The following is a 15,123-nucleotide window of genomic DNA, read 5'->3' as shown; positions in this document are numbered from 1 at the left end:
TTAGGGTTAGGGTTAGGGTCAGGGTTAGGGTTGGGGTTTGGGTCAGGGTTAGGGTTGGGGTTTGGGTCAGGGTTAGGGTTAAGTATGGTTTGGTTAAGGGTTAGGGTCAGGGTTAGGGTCAGGGTTAGGGTTAAGTATGGTTTGGTTAAGGGTTAGGGTCAGGGTTAGGGTCAGGGTTAGGGTTAAGTATGGTTTGGTTAAGGGTCAGGGTTAGGGTCAGGGTTAGGGTTAAGTATGGTTTGGTTAAGGGTCAGGGTTAGGGTCAGGGTTAGGGTTAAGTATGGTTTGGTTAAGGGTTAGGGTTAGGGTCAGGGTTAGGGTTAAGTATGGTTTGGTTAAGGGTTAGGGTCAGGGTTAGGGTTAAGTATGGTTTGGTTAAGGGTCAGGGTTAGGGTCAGGGTTAGGGTTAGTTAGGGTTTGGGTTAGGGTTAAGTATGATTTGGTTAAGGGTTAGGGTTAGGGTCAGGGTTAGGGTCAGGGTTAGGGTTAGTTAGGGTTTGGGTTAGGGTTAAGTATGATTTGGTTAAGGGTTAGGGTCAGGGTTAGGGTCAGGGTTAGGGTTAGTAAAGTCATGGTTTGGGTTAGTGTGAGGGGCCACCTAATGTTGGAAAAAAACGCAAACGCGGTAAAAACGCATACAAACGCATAAAAACGCTGCGTTTTTTTCATGCATGCTCATAAAAATGCTTGAAAAAAACGCAGCAGTTGTATGCTTTTGTATGCGTTTTTTCAATGCGTTTTTTTGCGGGAAAAACGCGCTGCAAAAAAAAGCAAGTGTGAAACTAGCCTTAGATGCCATGTTTGCTTTTCACATCAGCAAGTGGTTATACTGCTAGGGTTTTTATTGCAGCCGCTCCTGTGCTGTCCCTGCAGTGTACATCTATGTTATGGGGCCCAAAAGAGTTAATTTGTAAAAAAAAAATGTTTCACTTGTTAAAATACAATAATATGTCTTCTGCTTTTTTAATTTTTTTTCTCTCATTTTTACAAGAATTGTTGGAGCCAATTTTTCTTTTGAAACATTTTAATATCGGCTTTTTCTGGTGTTTTTCTTGTAATATAGGAAAGCCTAAGGCCAGAAATAAACCCCATAAATCACTGTACATGGAGACTTTGGGATCAGATCATTTCTGTCTGTGTTGATTGTGGAAACTAAAAATATTTTCTTAATTAAAGCCTCAAACTTCTGTGTGTGACTCAGAGCTGAGATCTAACGGGATAGAAGATTCCAGTGCGGGGAAGACGGGAAACCTTCATATAGACGGCCGGTGGGGATGGAGTCAGTGACCGACTCTGGCCAAATCTGTCTCTAGAGCCGTAGTAGGAGATGAAGATGTCGTCCTCATCATGAAGGAGTTATTTCTCATGTCGCGTGTAATGAATATCTCCTGCAGTATTGCTAATGCCGATTCCAGTGTCGGTAATGAGACGAGAATTCACGTTATGGAAGATGAGTCTATGAGGAACGTGTTCAGCTGCCGACTCCGAGGAGCAAACTGCTTGTTGTCTGTGGCCTAAATATATAGGTTTTATTAGTAGATGTCAGGGGAGAAAACTAAACCCTGTAAGATAATAAATCTCCTCATATGTTTCCCTTATTATCTCCAGTAATTGTATTATTACACAGGATTCTTATGATGTTACATCGGCTCATCTTCTTCTCATTCAGGTCTCTACAATATCGGATCCTCTCAGTGAAGATCTTCTACAGAAGAGAATTTTCCTGATTTACCCATCAAGGATGGATATGGACAGAGCCAAGATGGCGGAGAGGATGTTACACCTCACCCTAGAGATCCTCTTCCGTCTCACTGGAGAGGTGAGAGATTCTGATGACGTCACATTACATCATTCTTATCTGTGGGAATAACAGATGGACAGAACTGGAGAGGTGAGGACTCTGGAAATGTCTGTAGTGAGATTTATTAATGTGTCTCTCCATTACCAGGATTACACAGTGGTGAAGAAGACCTCTAGTGATCGCTGTCAGGACCCTGTGTCTGAGGGATGGGGAAGACCCCTGAGCCCAATCACGGGGTCTGCACCTCACCCTCTGATCCATGAGGACATCAGTGACCTGAAGATCCTAGAACTCATCTACAAGATGATTGAGCTGCTGACTGGAGAGGTGACACTGCTGGGAATGCTGGGACATTATTATTATTATTTATTTATAAAGCACCATTGGTTCCATGGTGCTGTACATGAGAAGGGGTTCCATACAAATTACAGATATCACTTACAGTAAGCAAACTATCAATGAGAGACTGATACAGAGGGGAAAGGACCCTGTCCTTTCGGGCTTACATGCTACAGGATGGTGGGGAAGGAGACAGTAGTTTGGGGGGGTTGCAGCAGCTCCAGTGATGGTGACGCGGTAGCTCCAGTAGTGGTGAGGAGGCAGCGGGGATGATTGCAGGCTGTAGGCTTTCCTGAAGAGGTGGGTTGTCAGATTCCGTAAGAAGGATCCGAGTGTGGATAATAGCCGGACGTGTTGGGGCAGGGAATTCCAGAGGATGGGTGCTATTCGGGGGAAGTTTTGGAGGCGGTTGGGTGAGGAGCGAATAAGTGTGAAGGAGAGAAGGAGGTCTTGGGAGGACCAGAAATTACGTGATGGAAGGTATCAGGAGATTAGTTCAGAGATGTATGGCGGAGACAGGTTATAGATGGGCTTGTAGGTCAGTATTAGTAATTTGAATTGGATACGCTGAGGGAATGGGAGCCAGTCAAGAGATTTGCAGAGGGGAGAAGCGGGGGAGTAGCGAGGAGAGAGATGAATTAGTCAGGCACAGAGTTAAGGATGGACTGGAGAGGTGCAAGGGTGTTAGCAGGGAAGCGACAGAAAAGGATGTTGCAATAGTCGAGGCGGGAGACGATGAGGGCATGCACAAGTAGTTTAGTAGATTGAGGGTTGAGGAAGGGACGGATTCTGGAAATATTTTTGAGCTGGAGGCGAAAGGAGGTGGAGAGAGCTTGGATGTGCGGTTTGAAGAAAAGGGTTGAGTCAAGGTTTATTCCAAGGCAGCGGACCTCCAGTAGTGGGGAAAGTGTGATGTTGTCAATTGTTATAGAAAGGTCGGTTAAGGAAGATCTGTGAGATGGGGGGAATGATGATTAGTTCAGATTTGTCCACGTTGAGTTTGAGGAAGCGAGAGGAGAAGGAGGATATAGGTGATAGATACTCCGGGATTCTGGAGAGCAGAGAGGTGATGTCTGGGCCAGAGAGGTAGATCTGAGTATCATCAGCATAAAGGTGGTACTGGAATCTGTGGGACTTTACGAGTTGCCCCAGGCCAAGTGTATAGATTGAGAAGAGTAGGGGTCCTAGAACAGAGCCTTGGAGGACTCCCAACAGAGAGAGGGTGGGATGAGGAGGTAGTGTGGGAGTGGGAGACCCTGAATGTGCAGTTGGAAAGGTATGAGGAAATCCAGGATAGGGCGAGGTCTTTGATGCCGAAGGAGGAGAGGATCTGTAGTAGGAGGCAGTGGTCAACTGTGTTGAAAGCAGAGGACAGGTCTAGAAAGAGGAGTATAGAGTATTGTCCGTTAGCTTTTGCTGTAAGTAGGTCTTTGGTAATTTTTGTCAGGGCTGTCTCAGTGGATTGATGGTGGTGGAAGCCAGATTTTAGATTGTCAAAGAGCAAGTTAGATAAGAGGTGGGAGGAAAGTTCTGCGTGGACATGCTGCTCCAGGAGTTTAGAAGCGAATGGGAGCAGCGATATTGGGCGATAGCTGGACGTGGCTGTTGGGTCGAGGGTTGGCTTTTTAAGGATAGGCGTGATTGTGGCATGTTTGAAAGCAGAAGGGAAGGTACCAGAAGTTAGTGATAGGTTGAAGAGGTGGGTTAGGGATGGGATAAGTGTGGTGGTGAGGTTGGGGTGGATGTGGGATGGCAATAGGGTCAAGTGCACAAGTGGTGAGGTGTGATTTGGAGAGAAGATGAGCAAGCTCCCCTTCAGTGATGTTAGATAGGGAGGTTATGGGGTTTGGGCATTGGTCTGGTGTGCAAAAGGGTTGTTGTGGTTAAGCAATAAAGACTTGCCGTGTTTGGTCTATCTTGTTTTTGAAGTGTGCGGCAAAGTCCTCGGCAGAGATGAGGGAAGTCGGAGGAGGCAGTGGTGGGCGGAGGAGGGAGTTAAAAGTATTGAACAACTGTTTGGGATTGTGGGATAAGGAAGATACAAGGGATGTAAAGTAGGCCTGTTTAGCAGAGGTGAGGGCAGATTTGAATGCAAGTGTTGCTTGTTTTAGTGCAGTGAAGTCGTCTTGCGAATGTGTTTTCTTCCAGCATCGTTCTGTAATTCTGGATGCTTGCCGAAGCTTTTTAGTGGTGTTATTGTGCCAGGGTTGTCTATTGATTCGTCGCACTCTGTTATGCATGACAGGGGCGACTGAGTCCATGGCTGATGCAAGAGTGGCATTGTAGAAAGTAGTTGCAGTGTCTGTGTCGTGGAGCGAAGATATGGAGGACAGTGGTAGAATAGAGTCAGAGAGTGTGCGAGTGTCTAGATGTGAGGTTTGTGCGGGGGTGCGCATGCTGCTGGACATGGGTGACAGGTGGAGAACAGGGATGAGAAAGTGCGTAGATGGTGGTCAGATAGAGGGAGAGGGGAGGTGGTGAAGTTAGAAAGAGAGCAGAGGCGGGTGAAGACCACGTTTAATGTATGTATGTCCGTCTGTGCGGGTTGCTGAGGAGGACCACTGAGTAAGTCCAAAAGATGAAGTAAGGGACAGGAGTTTGGAGGCTGATGAATGGTGGGTGTCAATGGGGATGTTGAAGTCACCCATGATGATGGTGGGAATGTCAGCAGAGAGAAAGTGAAGGAGCCAGGTGGATAATTGGTCAATGAAGGCATTGGTCGGGCCTGGAGGTCGGTATATGATGGCCACTTGGAGGTTGGAGGGAGAGTAGATGCAGACAGAGTGGACTTCAAAAGAGGGGAGGATAAGGGAGGGTAGAGGTGGGATTGGGTTGAAGGTGCAATTGGAAGAAAGGAGAAGGCCCACTCCTCCAGCATGTCTGTTGCCAGGGCGAGGAGTGTGGGTGAAGTGGAAGCCGCCGTAACACAGCTCAGCAGGGGAGGCTGTGTCGGAGGGTGTCAACCATGTTTCGGTGAGGCCAAGGAAGGAAAAATTATGAGAGGTAAAGAGGTCGTGAATCACATGGAGTTTATTGCAGACGGAGCGGGCATTCCAGAGTGATCCAGAGAGTGGGAGCATGGTGGTGGGCGTCAAGGGCACGGATTTGAGGTGGGAAAGATTTCTGGTGTTTGTGTTGGTTTGGGAACGATAGAAGGGGGTAATAATGGGAGGTGTGGGTTGTGGGGGTCCAGGGTTGGGAGATATGTCGCCAGCAGTGAGGGGAGAGCATGTGGGAGAAGGAGGGTGGGTGGCTTGTTTTGTATTTTATTAGGAGAGCTATGAGGTCGAGGAGCAGGCCAGCAGAGGAGGTCAGGTGGGGAGGCCAGAGGGAAGAAGAGATTATTATTTGGTTAGCGGGTGCTGGGGTTTGTGGATATCGAAGGAGAGTGAGTAGTAGTGGAGCCATAACTGTTAGTGCGTATGTCAGCATGGTGAGAGTAATTTAGAAGGCAAAAGAAATTTAGAACATGTAAACGCAGTGGTTAGTCGTACCTTCTGGTCACTTCAGGCTCATTTCAGATGTTATCCTTAGAAGACATCCTTGGAATAACAGACCGAGGTCAGGCAGACCTCTTAAGCCCCCGTCACACACAGCGAGATCGCTAGCGAGGTCGCTGCTGAGTCACAAGTTTTGTGACGTAACAGCGATCTCATCAGCAATCTCGCTGTGTGTGACGTATCAGCGACCGCCCACCACCATTTATCGCTGATCGTGCTCGAATGCCCTGGACATTTTTTTGATCGTTAGTCTCCCGCTGGCCAGCACGCATCGCTGCATGTGGCAGCATGAGACGATTGATCAGCGAGCTGGTATCCAAGGTAAACCGTGGGTAACAAGTGCGCGTGTCGCTTAGTTACCCGCTGTGTACCTTGCATACTGGCTCCCAGCGCCAGCACGCTGGTATCCAAGGTACACAGCGGGTAACTAAGCAACGAGCATGCTTGTTACCCGAGTCGTCGCTGGTCTTGATCGCTGATGAGATCTGCTTGTTTGGCAGCTCACCAGCGATCATATAGCAGCACACCAGCGATCCCGACAAGGTCATATCGTTGTCGGGATCGCTGGTGCATCGCTATGTGTGACGGGGGCTTTAGTCTGAATTTATACTAAACAGCATATGAAAGGGCCCAGGTGTGATCTGAAAGGAAGGAGCAGTAGGGGGACTGGATGCAGACACAGGAGATGATTAATTAGAAGTAACAAGAGGAAATGCTAAGGGAGATAGTATTGCAGCCAGAACACATACCATTGATAGCAGACAGATTCAGAGGTGATTGGGGTTCAGGAAAGATGTGTGATGATGGTATTGCAACCAGAACACATACCATTGATAGCAGACAGATTCAGGGGTGATTGGGGTTCAGGAAAGATGTGTGATGATGGTATTGCAGCCAGAACACATACCTGTGGATGAAGCAGATCGATTGTCAGAGTGATAGTAATAATAATGAAGCATCTATAGCAGGGAGTCATTTTCAGGCATATTTCAGTTGTTAGCCTTAGAACGACATCCTTGGAATGACAGACCGACATTATACAGTAACACTATTAAGGGATCAGGAGGATGACGGTATCATTGTATGTGTCAGGTTCCTATAAGGTGTCAGGATGTCGCTGTCTATTTCTCCATGGAGGAGTGGAAGTATTTAGAAGGACACAGAGATCTCTACAACGACGTCATAATGGAGGTTCACCAGCTCCTCACATCACCAGGTAATAGACAGGACTAAATACACACGGCCTATAATTATCTGTATGTAGAGAATGAATTCAGTCCCTGTATGTGTTTCCTCCAGATCTATCCAGTAAGAGGACAACACCAGAGAGATGTTCCCGTCCTCTTCTTCCACAGGACTGTAACCAAGAAGATCCCAGTGCTCCTCAGGATCATCAGGTAGATGGAGAGAAGGTGTCAGGAGATCTCCTCTATGATGTGTAGACAGCTGTGAAGGTCTTGTGCTCAGTCTTGTTTTATCCACCAGTATTATATGTTTTATACTTGTTTAATGAGAACGGTGGAGATGGCAGGATTACAGCTGACACTGACATGGAAATTTGATTGATTAGGTAGATATACCCTCGTGCGTGCTGTGGCCTGTCCTAATTAGACAGAGTCTTATTGAGCGCTCAAGGAAGGAAAGATGCCACACCTAGTTAGCAGCAATCCATTCCAGCAAAACTCTGGAAGTTTATTGAATATACTTGGTTTTATCAGTTCGTACAAAGGAGTGGTTACTCATTAACATAAAGGCTGAACTTCTTATCTAATTCGTCAGTTTAAATACATGTACATATATGGGTGTCTGACCTGAGGTGATTTAAGAATCAGATTATTTACTGCCCCTTGTCTTACAATGTCAGCAATGTTCAGATATCGGCTGGTACATCTGGCCTTACTTCCTCTTCTGTATGTCTGGGACAAATGTCACAAGACAATGCTATCATGAGATAACATCAGCTCCCCAGGCCCTGGCTCATGGGGTTAGGTCATCTTTAGCAACTGATTATAAAGTTCAGGACAGCTGTGACTATATCTAGGCGCATATGAATGAGTATATAGAGTATATAAGTATATAGCATATAGCCTATAGCAGGCAAGTGAAATCTAGATGAAATACATATACATATATATTTCCATAACAATCCCCCCTTAGATATCACTTGCCCTAAAGTCCTGCTCCTGACCCAAAGCGCTGCAACTCTTTTATGCTGCCAGTGGTTTGACGCACGCCTAGCGCATACATCCTCCTCTGTACAGACTTTCGCAAATGGGCGGTCAGGAGATCTGTCCCTAACGGGGGTTTTGTGCAATGTAATCAAAGTCTCTTAGTTAGCAGTCTATGCAGTCAGTGCATGTGTATTCTCTATCAGGTAGGTAACTTATTCAGTCAGGTAGGTCATCCACGGCATCATTCCAGCTCAGGTGTATCTTCTGGTATGAAGGCCTTTTCCTGCAATGCGGTGCGTGGATTCAGGTGGGGGTTTTCCTTCCAGGTTGGCGGCGTCAGCACTTGGAGAAGGGCCATCAAATCTGGGATCGAGTGCTTCTCTTTACGGACTTTTTCCACCAACACTCAGCAGTCTCCTGACCTCAGGGTGTGCATACCAGGCACCGAATCTGGACCTGGCAATGAAGGAGAAAACTCGAGAATGGACATTAGAAAGATTCTTGATAAATTCAGTTACACATGCAGACAAAGTATCATTTTGCATAGTCAACTGCTAAGTAAAGAATACCCCTAACATGGGGGTTAGACCCAAATCAAGTTTCATATTGGTGACAGCTTTTTCTGAGCCTATGGGAGTGTCTAATGTCAGGGTTTGTCTGTCTCTTGGGCAAATTTTTTAGCATGCTGCTCTTGAATGTCCCACCTAGTCTATGGTGTAGGATGGGGTGGGAAGTGTGTGTAGGCCTAAATCTAACCCTACTGCTGATCAGATCTCTTGTGTCAGGTTTTCTGTGTATGTGGGTCCCTGATCACTTGCTATTGCTTCTGGAACCCCCATATCTGCACACTATTTTTGAGGGTAGCTTCTTTGCAGTAGTCTTCGCCAACCGGATCCTTACTGGGAAGTCTTCAGGCCAGATGATGTGGGGGAACTTTTCCCGCTTGTCCGATGTTGAATTTGTCCGAGGCCAAACAGCTGCTGGGAATTTGGCTGTTAAGGTGAGAGTCCAGTCAATCAGGTCATTCATCTGTGTCGTCAGTTCTGTGCGGGGGCCATGTGCCCATTGAACCGCCGTAGGGTACACACTTTGAGGTAGACTGGGTCTGTCTTGAGGTAGACGTCTTGAGGTAGACATGTTTGAGGTAGACAGGTTTCTTGGAGCCCAGTGCTTTTGCCCTACAGCATCCAGCTTTCCTTCTCTTTCCGAGTCTGATCATGCTACTTCTTGTACAGGCTTCGGGAAGTCATTTTGTCAGGCTTTCTCGTCTTCAGTCGTCTTGTAGTAGCCGTCCGACTCTACGACCTCTCCCATTTTCCATATTGTCTTCCTCTTGGCTGCTTCTTTGGCTGCCACGTCTGCTGTTGATGCCCCGTGTCTCTACTGTGTTCAGGTTTCCGTGTGCCTTGACCTTCAACACTCCCACCACTTTTAGTAGTTGAAGAGCGTCCAGCAGGTCTCTGATGGCTCCATGATGCTTCATGGCCGATCCGCTTACTGTGATGAAGTCTCTTGCAGCCCAGATGGGTCTGAAGTCGGGTGCCATGTCATGCGAGTACCTGGAAGTTTTGTTCCTTGCAATGTGGCAGACCTTTCGTCAGCTCTACCAGTTCCGCTTCTTGGGCTGACAAACTTCTGGACCATAGGATGTCTTGATGGCTGGTCACTGCACATCCCGTGTGGAACCTTCTTTCATCATCTGCAAAACTGGAGCCATCTACAGTATCTTGCAGACTTTTCATCTGAGGGTCCGTAACCGCATCACCCCTTGGAAGTGGGAGTAGAGACAGGTAACGGCTGAGAGCACTGAAAAGTGGTGGAGAGCAGCCTTGTCAGGAGGACGTGTGCTGCAGATATTGTTTTCATGCAGGAGGGCCCCCCCTTGCAACTGGATCCAGACCGGCTGAGAGGTAGTCTAGAGGCCTCTGGTTTTCCTCGGCGGGTCTGTTTTAGGCCAGTAGCATGACCTTCTCCATCCTTGTCCTTCCTTTTCTGTTCGGCACAGACGGGATGGCTTCTCGTAGTCAGGGAGGCCTAGAGCTGGCGCAGAGACTATGAAGTCTTTCAGTTTCCTGTACGAGATGAAGGCTGCAATGCGCTGATGCAATTGTGCAGAGGCTGCATTAAGCCTGGAGCACCAGGGATCCAAGTTCTGCAGTACGAGACTGGACCAAGGAAGGCCTGCATCTTCGGAGTTGTTGAGGGAGCCATCTTCTCCTCCGCGGTCTTCCGGTCATCTGTCAAGTGTTTCATGTAGTGGGCGATACGGTGTCTTCAGGAACTTGCTTTTTGACACCACTGGACTCTGTTTCGCAGAACTTACGTTGCTGCTCCGTCAGGCAGAGTAGAGGAGACATGGAAAGCGCTGTGCAGGTAGCGATGTCGATGACTTCTGCATGCTCCGCAATCCAGTTGACGGGGATGGAGGACAATGCTCTGGCGAGCTGTGAAAGGCTGTTCCGGGCCCTCTTGGGCATCACTGTCCATTTGTTTCGCACCCCCCTTGTGCGTTTTCAGGAACTGGTCGTCCAGGTGGGGGGGGAACATTGAGGAGAGCTTCAGGCAGATCCATTGCCGTGAGCACCGTTGCTGTGGCTGGCACATTTGTCAGCAGAGTGTGCAGATCTGGCACAACTGGGGTTTCAAACACGGTTGCTTTGTTCACAGCCCTCAGGTTATGCACCATTCAACCCAGTCTGGTTCTCCTTTCACAGTCTTCCTCTTGATTGAGAAAAGCTGGGACTGCATGATGATTCCCATGAGTGAGGCGGTTCAATCTGGCCTTGCTCTTCACAGTGCCGTGAGTGACTCCCATCTTCTGGCAGAGGGCCAGCAGGAAAACAAGCCGTTATACTGGTGACCTCTTCATCAGAGATGACGTCCAGCCGAGCTTTCTTGCTCTCACAGGGGGTCTTTTTGCTGGGGCATCTTCTTTACCAGCCTGCAGCAGTTCCTTTCACCCAGCTTGATCTCAGGTCAGCTTTTGTTAACCAGTTTGAGGAGCTAAGTGGTTGTCTTCCAGTCCAGGGCCTGGATTAACTTCAGGGAGCACCTTCAGAATCTTGTCCAAGATGATCCTCTGGAGCTGGAAGCAGTGCAGCCATCTCACGGAGCGGGTGTGGTCCCTCTGGGTTGAGAGTTTTCCTGGCCCATGCCAAAGTTCTTAGGCCATTTCTTGAACCGCAGTTCCACTTAGACCTCCAGTTGGTCAGAGGCAGTTTGGCTCTGGGTGATGAGCAGCGGATGCTGGGCCTTCTGAGCGTCCGGGGTTCCAGACTTGAGTGACACCCACACTGGCACAACTTGAAGTCTCCCTTGGACCATAGGCTTCCGGGTGCTATGTCCAGCACCTCCTTGGGTAGACTTGAACCGGTTGTTCGAGCGAGGCTCTTGTAGGGCCACCAGCATGGGCATGATTGATTCTTCCTGGGCCTGGGGTGGAGAGGAGGTCAAGGTCACATTTTCATGGGACACTTTGGTCACCTTCAGTTCATGCAGTAGGTCTGCTCTCATCAGGTGTGGTGGGCAGGTCTCCACCATAAACTGGAACGAGATGGAGTGTCCTGGCTGTGTCCACATGCTCAGGGTCTTGCAAGCTGGGGAACGTCTGTCTTGACCTGCAGTCCCTATATAAGACACACAGTGCTCTGATAGACTGGTGGGGTCGGGGATTTTCACTTCTGACTGCACCAGTGTCCACAAGGAAAAATATGACAGCCCCCAGTGATTTGAGGTATTGGGTCCGCTGACGGGGTTTCACATGTCAGGGGCGTGACGTCTGGCGGACCTGGTTTGCCTCTGTCCTATGGACAGGGTTCTTCATTGTCTTCTGTGTTTCTTTCTTGGCCTATTCCTCCGCGGGATGACCTGGGTTCCTGGGGTGCTGTGCACTGGTTCCAGAAATGGCCAAGGTTGCCACAGTTGAAACACTTGCTAGCTCTCCTGACTCTGTGTGATAGTTGCTCCTTCACGTCAGTGGCCACCACAGGAGGGCCTGTCCTCTGCACTCCTGGGAGGGACTCAATTCTTCTGGCTACTGCGAGCAGGACATCTACTGCTATTGTCCTGTACTCAGGCCTGGCCACTATCAATAGTTTCTTGATTGGTTTTCTTAGTCCATGCACAAAGGCTTGTGCCAACATTTGTCCGTGTATCTGATCATGAATAGTGAAGCCTAAAATTTGGAATACTTGCCTCACTCTGCCATGAAACTCGTGTACAGACTCTGTCTCGGCCTGGCTCATGTTATGCATGCTGAGTGCTTGTCTGGCTTTGGCCCACTCTCTGAGCTGTTCAATTAGCTTTGATCCTGATTCCCAGGAATGCACATCTAATTCTGATGGAAGCTTGAAGTGTTCCTTCATGATTGGCCAGAGTGTTTCACCTGCTTTTATCTCCATTATGGACCAGAGATCACTCCAGGTTGCAGCATATGTCTGCTGGCTCTGCTGCATTCTTCGGTAAAATGGCATTGGGTCCATATCTGGGTTTGGCAGATTTCTTAGAATACTGAACACCTGACTAGGGGTGAAGGGCACATAGTGTAAGAGTTCTGGCTCTATCTGCCTCTGCCTACTTGGTGTCTGTGAGTTTCTCCTAGTACTATGAAGCATAATCTCCTCTTCATGTTCATCAGAGGTGGAACTGTGCCATTGTGTGGGTAGTACTCCCCCCTTCTGAGACTGCAGCTCCGTGTTAGACTTAGCAGGTGCAGTCTCTGATGGCACACACCTCCCTTCTGCTAGCTGTTGTATAGGGAGGGCACCTGTTTTGTTATGTGTGGGGAGTGATTCACTTTCTTCTCCCGGTGTCATAGCTGTCTCTTTAGAGAGGGTGCCTTGTGGAAATAGGGACACCTCATTGTCTGATTCTGGCACTGGGCCAGCTGGTGACGATGAACTGAGAGGTGGGTGGGGGAGAGAGGAGCAGGGGAGGGTGGAGGAGAGATTTGGAATAGGAGGAGAGTGGGGAGGAGACAAAAGAGGAGGAGAAAGTGGAGATGAGGGGGATGAGAGATGATGTTGGTGATGATGGTGGAGAGGGAGGAGAGATGAGAGAGAGAAGGGGGAGAGATAGGTGGAGATGAATAAGATAGAGGAGGGAGAGAGAGATATGGTGAGGGAGGATGAGGTATAGGAGGAGAAATAGATGAGAGAGGGGAGTTGGGAGTGAGAATAGCGGAGATGGAGGGAAGAGAGAGGTGAGAGAGATGGGAGGAGGGAAGAGTGGGGAGAGAGGAGATGGTGGGGGGAGCGACCTGCTGCCCCCCTTCTGCCATCACAGAAGGCATGCTTAGATCTGTGGTACCTCTCAGACGGCACAGATTAGAATGCCGCTGAAAACACTTTTTCTCTACACGTAAAAAAACCAATCCTTTCCTGTTCACACTATCTGTTAGCACCTTCTACACTGTAAAATCCGCTGTCACTTTAAGAAATGCAGACGGCAATTACTAGCTACTTCCCTTTTTCCTTTCAATACATCATGCCATGCTACAGCTTTAAAGGAAACTGTTCTTGCAAAACCACATACTATGTCTGTTTTAAAAACTGAAAAAAGTGATCAAAACTTTAAAAACTTTGCAACCCCTTTTAACTTGCTTAAAAAGGAATGAAAAACAAAACAAAAATATTTAGTAAAAAATTTCAAAAGTAGTGGACACAAAATGGAAAATCAAAATTGACAAGAGAACACAGGAATAACCAAAAGCAGGCAAAATTTCTGTTTTAAACAAAATAAAGGAAAAGGAAAAATGTCTGAGAAGTGAAAATCAAAAAGACTGAAAACAAAACTCAAAAATGGAAAAACCCAAAAGAAAAAGAGAAAAATGATCAGGGAGTAAAAGATTTTTAAAAGGAAAAACAAATCAAAAAGTTGATAAAACTTAGAAACCACTTCGAAAAAATTAAAGATCGATGCAAGTACACTTCCAACAATATAAAAAGTGTGCTGACTGCAGAACACACACACTTCCCTTTTTTCTGCCTGCGTCTCTCAGTGAAATCTTCTGAGAACAATGGAAGAGAGAGAAAAAGAAAACCTAACGGAGACTGCAGTGATATACTCAAAAAGACCCAACTTTCCCGAAAATGCTCACACTACAGTAACAATAATCTCCACCAAAAATGCAAGATAAAGCATAAAATAGGGAAAAGCAGAGTACAAATATGACAATATGAAAAAAATATATATATTTCTCAGGGGCACACCCTGTAGGCAAAAGAGGAAGTGTACAATAAAAAAGGAAAAACTTTTTCTGCTTCAGATCTTTGTGGAGAACTGCAGTGGAAAAAACAGGTTGATGCACATATAGACGTCTGGGTAGAGATCGAAGCCCTTGTTTTGTGACACGTATGTCAAACAGCTGCTGGTAACCCATAACTGCTAACCACACTAGGTGCACTACGCTTGGTGACCCGGGAATGTTTACCACGCTGTTTCGGACGTCCTGGCTGGCTCGTCCATAACAGGAATGTGATAAATCCCACGAAACTGCCACCACCTGATACCTGGGCCGGCTTCTCCTGTCCTTCCCTGTGACCAGGTGTGTTGGTGGCAATTTGTCAAGTGGTTTGGCTTGCAATATTTCCCCTAAGCTAACACCACCGCGTGCCTGGCGTGGGCGCTGTTGTCCATTCCTATGCACAGGTGTTTATTGTGATAGCTTGATGTGAGATTCGCCTTGTGATAACTCTGTAAGACCCCACCACCTGTCCCTGGGCAAGGCTTCTCCTGTCCTTCCCCTGTGTCCAGGTGTATTTGTGAGGACCTATCTGAGCGAGTCAAACTACCCTGTTATCAGTTTCCCAGCAGCCACAAGCACAAATCAGTCACCGTGTTTCCACCAGCTCTCTCCCGGATCAAAACACACAGGACCACAGCAGACACTTAGCTTATCCCAGGGTTTGGATAAGGGTGGACTTTTTTACACTACCTTGGTTTGGTGACCACACTGACCGGCTAGAGTTGCTGACCCGGACTGGGCACAGGGAACATTCAGGTAAGATAACTAGATTTTCTTACCTTACTTATGGAATTGCGCAAATCTCCGTTCCCATGAGCCAAGGCCTTGGCCGGCACCTCTGTCCTCTCCGGTCAGCAGGATCCCCTTGCGTTTTCGTCCACAGCCTCGCGTCTGGGCGCCAATTGGCATGGAAATTTGATTGATTAGTTAGATATACCCTCGTGCGTGCTGTGGCTGAGTCTTATTGAGCGCTCAAAGAATGAAAGACGCCACACCTAGTTAGCAGCAATCCATTCCAGCAAAACTCTGGAAGTTTATTGAATATACTTGGTTTTATCAGTTCGTACA

At 47.7% G+C, this 15,123-nt stretch overlaps 1 long non-coding RNA gene across 1 annotated transcript; it reads left to right on the top strand.

Moving 5' to 3' along the window:
- Positions 1-1,952: 1,952 nt before the first annotated feature.
- On the top strand, positions 1,953-6,996 carry LOC141082210 (uncharacterized). Its single transcript, XR_012230460.1, has 3 exons — positions 1,953-2,128; positions 6,733-6,856; positions 6,940-6,996. It is a non-coding gene; the product is annotated as an uncharacterized lncRNA (long non-coding RNA).
- Positions 6,997-15,123: the final 8,127 nt, after the last annotated feature.

Source organism: Dendrobates tinctorius, unplaced genomic scaffold (assembly GCF_039654945.1).
Source record: "Dendrobates tinctorius isolate UK_male_01 unplaced genomic scaffold, ASM3965494v1 ptg000017l, whole genome shotgun sequence".
NCBI lineage: Eukaryota > Metazoa > Chordata > Amphibia > Anura > Dendrobatidae > Dendrobates > Dendrobates tinctorius.
This window is presented reverse-complemented; position numbering and strand designations above follow the sequence as displayed.